Genomic DNA, 10,223 nt, shown 5'->3' on the forward strand with positions numbered 1-10,223 from the left:
ACTTTTTAATTTGACATAATTACTTACCCTGCTTCTTAAAATGTTGTTTAAATTATTATTTTTGTTGTCATTGTTTTAATATGATTTCATTGAAGTTTTATAGTCTTATTGTTAATCCTATCTTTAAAAAAAAACAATAATAAAAAATTATTTATTTGCATTTAGATTTTATTTTGTTAAAAGTTATTGCAAAATCTTGAGTTTATATATATTTTTATATAGATCTTAAATCGTATAAATCATGTTGCATGCTTATCTTTTTAATCAAGATTTAATAAATCACGTTGCATGTTTATTTTTTACATTGTATTTTAACCATGATCTAATAGATTATGTTAAATGTTTATTTTAATTTTTATGTAAAATTTTAATTATCTACATACAATTTACATTGATTGAAAATTTTATTTTTAGTTATTAAATCATGTACATCAAGTATTATGGATTGACCGAAGAATAGTAGTCATTGAAGATATTTAGAAATATTTGATTTATGCAATATTAAAATCATGCATCATTAAAATAGTTATGAAACACCAAAAAATAGGTGAGGCGATTAAGTCCTCTGGGTTGAAAATCCCTAAAGCGTAAATAGGTGGGGCGATCAAGACCTTTTGGTTGAAAGTCCCAGAAACCCAATTGGTACCTTTTGGAACATCTAACGTACCCTTTGAGTGGGTGAGCATGTCAGGATTGCAAAAGGTTCCCACTACCAGGTTCGGTAGGGTAGTAGTTTGACCAGCTAACGTACAAATGGGTCCCTCACCAAGTGCCCTTTGGATGGGTGAGCATATCATGCAAGAGGTTCCCATTGTCAGGCTAGGTGTTGTATTGGCGTGGGTTTTGGCCAACCGGTGTAAACTGGCCCTAGTGTTAAAAAAGAATAAACCGCACATGTTATTATGGAGTATAACATATGTTGATTTCATTCATCCATTTTTCTTTGAAATTTACATTGAAACATTTTGTTTATCAAATCTCCTCATTTGTTGTTTTGCGCAAATATTTATTGTAATTTTTTATACATTTTTATTCATATTATATGAGATTATTTTGAAACCTGTGTTGAGATTACCTACTAGGCTTCGCAGCTTACCCTGTTGGGATTTTAAAATTTCAGGATCGAGATCACATAGAGGAGCTTAAAGAGATTTTCTTTTATTTATTTTTATTTCTTTACCATTTTCTAAATAAGTGTAATGAATACTTAGTATGACAACATTACGATGATATGTGTTTGATGATAATCTTGAATAGTCGGAACATGGACATTTTTCTTTAAATAAATGTTTAATTATTAAAATTTTGGATTGTTATATTTTATGAATGAGGTTATTTTGTCAATATATGAGTGGAATATGAAATGTAAACATACAAAACATAAGTCATGCCTGAGGGTACGGAATCGGGGTCGGATATACCCAGGTGCCGGATTTCAGGGCGTGACACCCTAGCGACTTCTCCTCTTGGACGACTCCAGTTAGGGTGAGAACCCTAAGAGCTCTCGAAGAAGATTTGGAGCATATAAGGGATCTTTGCTCTAGAGATATTATTATAAAAACAATTGTGAATATTGATCACATTACTCCATTCAAACTCATGCCTATTCTGTCTGTCATTGGTTGGAAAAATGTTTTTGGTTGGGGAGGAACGACATACTGCTCCATAGCTCAAGGGATGTATGCATCAATAGGATAGCTGTCTCGTGATAGCCTTACATTCTCTATTAATTTTAGAGAAGGGACAGTTCTGGTTGATAGGCACCTAATCTCAGGATTGCTTAATGTGAATGTGAATGATTAAGGCATACCCATTACCCCCTTGCTGATAGAATGAGTGAATCTGAACGAAGGGAAATCACTCGTAAGTTATGTAAATTTAATGCTGATTGGAACTCTAGTAATGCCCTCCGTGCCACCTAGATGATTTCAAAATTCAGGGTCCTTCTTCGTATTTTTACATCAAATGTGTATCCTCATTTCGGGAATAAGTCTGAACTTACTCCCTTAATGGCTCGTATTCTTTATGCTGTTGCATCTGGCATTCCCATTTATCTTCCACATTGATATGTTACTTGATTATTCAATTTCGTTTCCATCTGGGTCATGGGTCGATTCCTTTTGCATACTTATGACAACTCTTATTATCCATTGCAACGTTGTCATTCCATCGACCGAAGTGCTAGAGTCTGCTCTTCCTTTTGATAATACGAATATTCACAAGATGAACTTGGTGTACCTCTCCGGTCAAAGAGATGAAGACGATGTTGAAGAAGAAGAAGCGCCATTGCCTGAGGATACATTTATGGATGATATCTTTACAGAACTGGAATCGGATAATGAAGCTGATCCTGACTATCAACCATCTCAAGTTGATGATCGACTCAAGTCTTTAGAAGAAAAGGTTGTTGAGTTGAAGGTATCACAGGACAATTTGGTTGAAAGTTATAAATCTTCCATGAAATATATGCAAAAATACTTTCATCACATTACTAGAGGACTTCACCAGATCGACCCATTTATACCTCCTCCATCCTTTTCTTCTGGATCTGATTAGGTTGATGTTCTTTTATTTTATGCTTGCGTTATATAACTTTATACTATTTGTATTGGATGTTAACTCTCTCAAACTCCTATCTTAAATTCTTATTGATGACTTTAAGTTAACTCTTAATTACCATTCTCTATGCATTTTCCTCTTATTGGTCTACTATTTTTGCTATGATTTATTAATTTTAATCACATGAGTATTCTTCCCTTTGTCATTTTGTGACAAAAGGGAGAGAGATTTCTAATTTATAAGTAGATTTAATAAAGTTATGCATTATATTAAATGATTGATATATTGATATATGGATGGTTGTTGGGAGTTTTGTATTGGAAATGTATTATTTGTCATAACACAGTATAATCTCACATCGAGGGGGAGTAAATTTTGTTGATTCAATAGAGTTGCATTTTCTACAAACATGGAAATCAAGCTGACAGTATAGATGTTGTTATGTTAAGTGTTTTGTTACGAATTTGACAAAGGAGGAGATTGTAAGTACATGTATAAAGCACACTCTTGTTTGTCAAATTTTGATGAGACAAAATAGCTTATGATGTGGTTCACACAATGAATCAAGATGGAAAGTTCATGAAGTAACTTCAAGTGGTCAAGATGGAAAGTTCATGACATGACTTTAAGACATGCTTTTTACTAAAGATCAAGACCTTCCTGAAGTTCAAGTCAAGAAGTAGATCAAGACGGAAAGTTCAATTTCAAGATAAATTCTACTTCAATTTAAGTAAAGGATCAAGCTCCATCTTTGAGTCTTATTGAAGATTCAACTAAAAGATCAAGCTCCTAAAAGTTTAAACTACTTCATGTCAATCTTTTCAGGTATAATTGACCCTAGAAAGACCTTAGGCTTAGGTCCTTTCAAAACATAATCATATATGGGTTTTTATGCTTAATATAGACTAATCTTCGACTAGTCTAGGATTAGGTTTAACTAGTCTAAGCTGTGGCTTGACTAGTTTAAGATATTTTCAACTAGTTTAAGTTCAAAATGTAGAAAAGTGAATTTTTTTGTTGCTTCTTCGACCAGTTGAGTAGACTGCTTGACCAGTCAAAGGGGGACCTTCGACCAGTCGAGGGTTGCCCGACTCGAAGTCCAGCAACTATATTTTGACACCCTCGACCAGTCGAAGCCCATGCTCGACCAGTCAAGCAGGGCCTTCGACCAGTTGAAGAACCGTTTTATCTGATTGCGCCCAAAATTTAAAATTTTGTTCGATCTTAAACGAGTCGAAGCAACAACATTTCTAACTATAAATAGAAGCCTTCTCTCAATCTGAAATTAGTCATCCAAGCTAGTAAAAGTCTTCACCAAGAAAGAGAGAGAAGTCCCCACTATTTTCAAGTTATTGCATGGTATTTTAATATTTTGTTTAAATAAACTTTTGTTTTAATTTCTTGATCTCTTTTTTATGAATCTTATTCTTTCAAGAGAGTAATTTCTCTTCTTTGAGATCCTGAAGAATTCAAACAAGTAGCCTTTGGTTTGAATTAATTTAAAATCAATCTAGAACCTATAACCCTTGTTTATGTGACTGGACATTGAACATTTTACTTCAAGAGAAGCAGTTCTATAGGTTACATCAAGAGATGCGCCTTCAATAAGAAGATAAGTATATTTTTATTCTTTGTATTTTGGTTTCTTTGAGGTAGCCAGAAAATCTCAGTGTGGGGTTTTTGTTTGTGATAAGCCCTTTAAAATCACAACTGTGTGAGGTTTTTAGGTGAACCTGTGAAAACCTTATTTTTAGTGAATGCTAATATCATGTGGGTTGTGATTATTGGTAATGGAGTAGGTGTGGCTGTTTGAGAATAATTGGTGTATATACCGAACCACTATAACTCCTGGTGTTGTGGTGAATTTTTATTTTTATATCTATGGTGAATGATTGTAATTTTATTTCTGCACTAGTGGTGAATGTTTGTAATAGATAGGTTCATTATCTCTTGCTTGGTTTGAAGTCTTGATCCTTATAAACGTTTGTGAAATAAGGTTATCCTGCCTAAAACATTGTTTTTGGTGAAGGTTGTCCTACGAACTAAGTTTGAATTAATTTTTTAATACTAGTGCTATTCAGATTTGTGATTTATTTATTATTTTAATATTTTAAGTTTTTATTTGGCATAGTCCTATTCATCCCCCCTTTAGGATTGTTAAGCTCGCCTTTTTCAGACCCTCCAATCATACTTGATGAGATGATGCTTCTTGTGGGGGTAGATCGAACCCTTCATCTTTTGGATGTCACTATCATCCACCTTCACCATCTTGCCATCTGTTGGTGAAGCAAAGATCATTCTGGACATCACATGACATCAATTACTCCTAATCGCGGCTGATTTTACTTTCTCTAGTACTTTCTGTAGTAGTGATCGTGTATTGTTGATGTAATCCACCACGAATTCATTGGGTGTGAAGTAGACAACCACGTTAGTTGGGAGAAGTTTCATTGCTATTGTGTAAGGACAGAATACCTGTTATTCAAAACAGAGCATCAGTTACTTTAATTACATAAAATTGTACTTTATTTTAGAGATGAAGGGGAGGATGTTCCCGTTGAAAGTCGTCATTTTGGCACCATTACGGCATAGATTGATGATAATCGTTCTCCAAACAATTTCTAAGTTGATATTGAATGAGTTATTTTCCCCAGTGGAGTTGCCATTTTGTTTGGACAAGAAATGAATGTATTTGGTTTGGGGAATTATCTTATTTAATAATAACAGAGAAAGAATCGAAGAACAATTATCACAAAGTATTTTATTCATTTTGAGTTTCAATTACATTCTCGTGTTTCTCTTAATTCAGAAATAAAGTGTAGTGAAAGAAATAAAAAGTGGTTTAATTACAATTTTGGTAGCATTTCAATCTGAAAAGTTGTCTGCTGCAGTGATGAAAGTTATGCAGGCTTAAGATCCTTTGTTCTTCACTCATATGTGTATAACATATGTATAAGAGTACAAGTTGTGAATATGTCAAACCATACAACAAACAGACCACTAAAGGTCTTTTTTAGTGCAAACATGGAGGAGCACTCACTGTGCAGGCAACCCATTACGCGGGCGCACCTATTGCGTGAGTGGAGTGGTTACACGGGCAGAATGATTCCCTATCCTCTCTCCACCTTCTCCACTCCAAACTTTTCTCACTCACTCCCAAATGAAGAGAGGTGGGGTATTTATAGCCCCCTTACAGGTGCGAAGGCTATTTCCATGCAATAGGTTGGATTGAAACCAAATATGGGGTGTGTGACAGAGCACCCAGGCTGGAAGACTGGGTGCGCAATAGGGTTTCCAACAAGGGAGGCTGTCCGCGCAATAGGGGATCCAGGGGGAGAGAGGGTGCTGCCCAATAGGGGTTCCAGGTAGAGAGAGAAGGCTATGTAATGGGACTTCCAAGGAGAGGGTGCGCAATGGGACTTCCAAGGGGAGAGGGTGCGCAATGAAACTTCCAAGGAGAGAGGGTGCGCACAACAGGGATTTCAGAGAGAGAGAGAGGGTGCACATAACAGATAGGGCAGGCTAGGCACTGGACCTGCGCAACAGGCTAGGCAATCTGGGAAGATGGGCGTGCAACAGGGATTTCGACAAGGGAGATGGGGGTGCAATGGGACTTCCAGGATGGAAGATTTGGAGTATTTTTGTGCCCCAACATAACCCATCTTTAGGAAGAATCCCACCCTTCGACTATGGTCTAATCATTAAAAAAATTCTCCAAGTTGTTCAGTAAGTTACTGATCTTCTAAGAATCTGGTCATATACGTTTATATTAGATGTATTTTAACACTTGGGGTCAAAGTTGATCGGTTTGGATTTATCAATTCTGGCATGCCTGTGCACACTACATGTGATAGAAACAAGTTAAGCGTCCAACATTTATGGCATGCCCGGTGGGACTCGATATAGTACTTGATTGTCATCAATTTTTCTTTTGTACTGACTATGTAAAAGGAATAGTTCTGACACAAGTATACTTATCGGTGGAACAATTTTTCAAAATCATAAGTCGAGGTGATGGTTGTAATGTTTCAATAACTGCTACTAATGTAGTTATATCCAACAAGCCTCCAGCTCACAAGGAGTTGCAAGTTCAACAAGTGCTTGAGGAAGGAAATCCACCACCAAGTTTGGTGCTTGTTCTTTTAAATCTAGATAGAGCATCGATATCTCGAGTTGAATCCCTAGAGATTATGTCAGCCGGGATCATTGATATGTAATGTGGGATTCAACACATCACAAAATTATTACGAGTTTAGGTTGAACACCCATGAGTTTGGACCGAGGTATTTAGTAAGTGGATGGTCGGCCACATCGAGAGCATAAATCATTTGGTGGCTTTATTTATTGAAATAGTACATGTTACACCTCAGTAACAGGTCGATATAAGTTTTGTTAGGAGTTTGGCACCTGTACCACCAGTCCAGCTAATGCCATAGACAATTCTTTTGTGGGAAAATACAACACCTATTCCTATCCCTGGTCTATCTAGGATGTGAAAAATTTACCAACATCGGTAGATTTTAGATGTCCTAAATGTATTCCTATCCAGGGCATGCGAAATTCACCACCACAAGTAGATTTTAAGCATTCTTAACATGGGAATAGGAGCATAATTATCATGTCCCAAACTCAAAAACCGGGCTCACAAAATTCTCGATCGCCGAATCCAGCATCGACAGCCTCCATAGTACCCCATTCTCTGCTCCTGGTACCTATATACCAGGTTCCAATCCTGGGATCCTACAAGGGGGATTTTCAACATGAATTGGATTCGTAATAAACATAACCCACGAACAATACCCAAGGCACCATCACAAAATCCACTATGATAAAAAATTTAAGGTACCTTGTGCATAAAGGGAAATATAACAACAAAATCGGAAGCTTGAGAAGTCCACTGCACGCTTTAATCTCAATGATGTGCGGCATCCTAGCGTCACCTACATGCAATGGTCATGCATAAGCTTATGAAAATCTTAGAGGGAAGTGGGAGTGTGTGCGCAATATAAGCATGCTCAGAATGCAATATCAGAGTAATGCGGAATATGTTGGTGAATCCATGAAAACTATCAACCGTACCAAGGCTATGCAAAGCAAGGCATGAATGCTATCGGCCATATCAAGGCCATGTAATGCAAGGCGTGAATAATGTTGGTCATACCAAGGCCATGTGATGCGAGATGCAGCTCAAGCATACCAGTCCTCATCCAGATCCACATGTCAATACAGCTTATCACTAGAACATCAAATATCAGTACAGTTCTCACTCTGGATAATCACTGGGGTCTAGTACACTCTACGCCAACTTGTCACCCCTATCCGAGTGCACAACTGGGTAAGTGGAAGAGACCTCATTATCCGTCTACCAATATCAGGCCTTGCTCGTCGGTAGCGGACCCATTCCTTGTCAAACTCAACCTAGATATTGTGCCCTTACTCAGGCAGGTAAGGTTACACCCCTTTCCAACTGAGCACGACATATTGGAAGACGCGACCTACTGGTATACAGCCCTTGCGCGCTCATGTATCCACTCGGTCTCGACGTTGGAGTCATCCTCTAATACCATCGGGTTTAGGGATTATCATCTAGGGACATCTATGATGCCCCGATGCTAGTAACAGTATTTCTGGTATCTAATCCAGCTTGCACGATATGCCTGTGGAGGCCATGGCCCTAATGTCGCTAGGGCATATAGTAACCATATCATACAATGCAAGACGCATGAATTATATAATCCAGTCATACATCAATCCTGCGTGTACCGTGCACTCGTGAGGGACAACACTGCCTATTAGGGAGTGCCATAAATAACTTACCAGAAAGCATATGCAATGGTCAACCTCATCTCATCACAAGCATACAGATGATGCGTATGGGCATGTATCATGATGCTATGTTGTCACATACTCATAATCGGTATCGATAATCGGCATCGATAATTGGCCTATATGCAAGGCAAGGTCCATAGATGATCAACCGATCTAAACCATGATATGAAGATCGGCCCTCGGCCGTGGATATATCAATTTTGGTAGCACAGAGTCTACGATGAGGATGGATGATGTAACATCAATGGGGCCTAATAATTTGGGTTAACCCACTAAGAGAATGATGAGAATGGGCCTAACAAGGCTAAGGGAAGGTCACAATGTGGATATTCAACCATTATTGCCCATCAACGTGGACCTTTAACCAACATTTCTCCCAAGGGATGGCTCACATAGAGTCAAGCATGTAGTGGGCCCACGACCTCACACAAGGGCCTAATATACATCACAATGGGCCTCATTCAAGGGCGACATATACATCACATTGGGCCTCACCATACGGACCTCATATATATCACGTCGGGCCTCACACATGGGCCACATATATACCATATCGGGCTCACTCATAGTCCTTATATACATCACATTGGGCCTCATATACATAAAGTGGGCCGCATCAATGGGCCGCACCAATGGGCCTTATATATATATATCAAGTGGGCCACATCAATGGGCCGTGCCAATGGGCCTCATATATATCAAGTGGGCCACATCAATGGGCCAATATATATCACATCGGGCCTCATCAAATGGGCCGTAATTGCATCAAGGTGAGCCTTAACAAATAGGTCACAAATACATTAAGGTGGGCCTCATGGATGGGCCACAAATACGTCAAGGTGGGCCCCATGGATGGGCCATAAATGCATCAAGGTGGGCCATAAATACATTAAGGTGGGCCTCATGGATGGGCCATAAATACCCGCATCACATGGGCTGCACCATCTATACCATTCATCTATTTAACAGATCATTTTAGAACATTACCTAAAAAAATGAATTAAATCAGAAGATCATCTGGACCATACCACAAATAAAAGTGGAGATAATATTTTCACTATTAACAATTCACTGGGCCCACCATAACATTCAATTTCCATCTAATCTGATCATAAGGTCACATGGACCTGAATTAAGAGGAAGAATAAATTTCATATCGATTCAAAGCTTATGTCGCCCCCAAAACGGTTTCAATGGTAGACGTTTAAGCGTCCACTAATTTTTGTAGTGTGGTCCACTTGATAGACGGTGAGGATATAAAACATATACATCAGCGGTGGGTCCCATCCGGATGGACAGATGGCGTAGGATGAAATACATACATCATGTGGGACCTACAGAACTTACTGACGTATATAACAGTCGGACCCACAACTTGTTGACATCAATACATCAACTATATGCTAGTATGAGGCACTCCAGCCAATCTTTCTTCCTCACCGTCCAGTCCCTGGATAGTGAGGATACAACACATCCATCATGGTAGGCCCCACACATCTAGCTACTGGATGGTGTGGATCAACAAATACATCACGGTGGGGCACATGTCCAACCACTGGACAGTGTGATGTAGAATACATACATTAAGGTGGGTCCTACCCTCCACATGTGCAGGGTGGGTCCCACATGAGATTTAGATCTAACTCATTCTCTTTAAAATGCCAAAAAAATGGCCTGTACAATGGCTGGATGGTATGGATTTAATACCTACTTCATGCGGGGTCCCATAGGACTGTCCAGGCATGGACGACCTGCATATAAAACACATATATCATGGTGGTCCCCACCTTCCAGACCATTGGACGGTGTGGATGCACAACATAAGCATCACTTAT

This window comes from Magnolia sinica, chromosome 6 (assembly GCF_029962835.1).
Source record: "Magnolia sinica isolate HGM2019 chromosome 6, MsV1, whole genome shotgun sequence".
Classification (NCBI taxonomy): domain Eukaryota; kingdom Viridiplantae; phylum Streptophyta; class Magnoliopsida; order Magnoliales; family Magnoliaceae; genus Magnolia; species Magnolia sinica.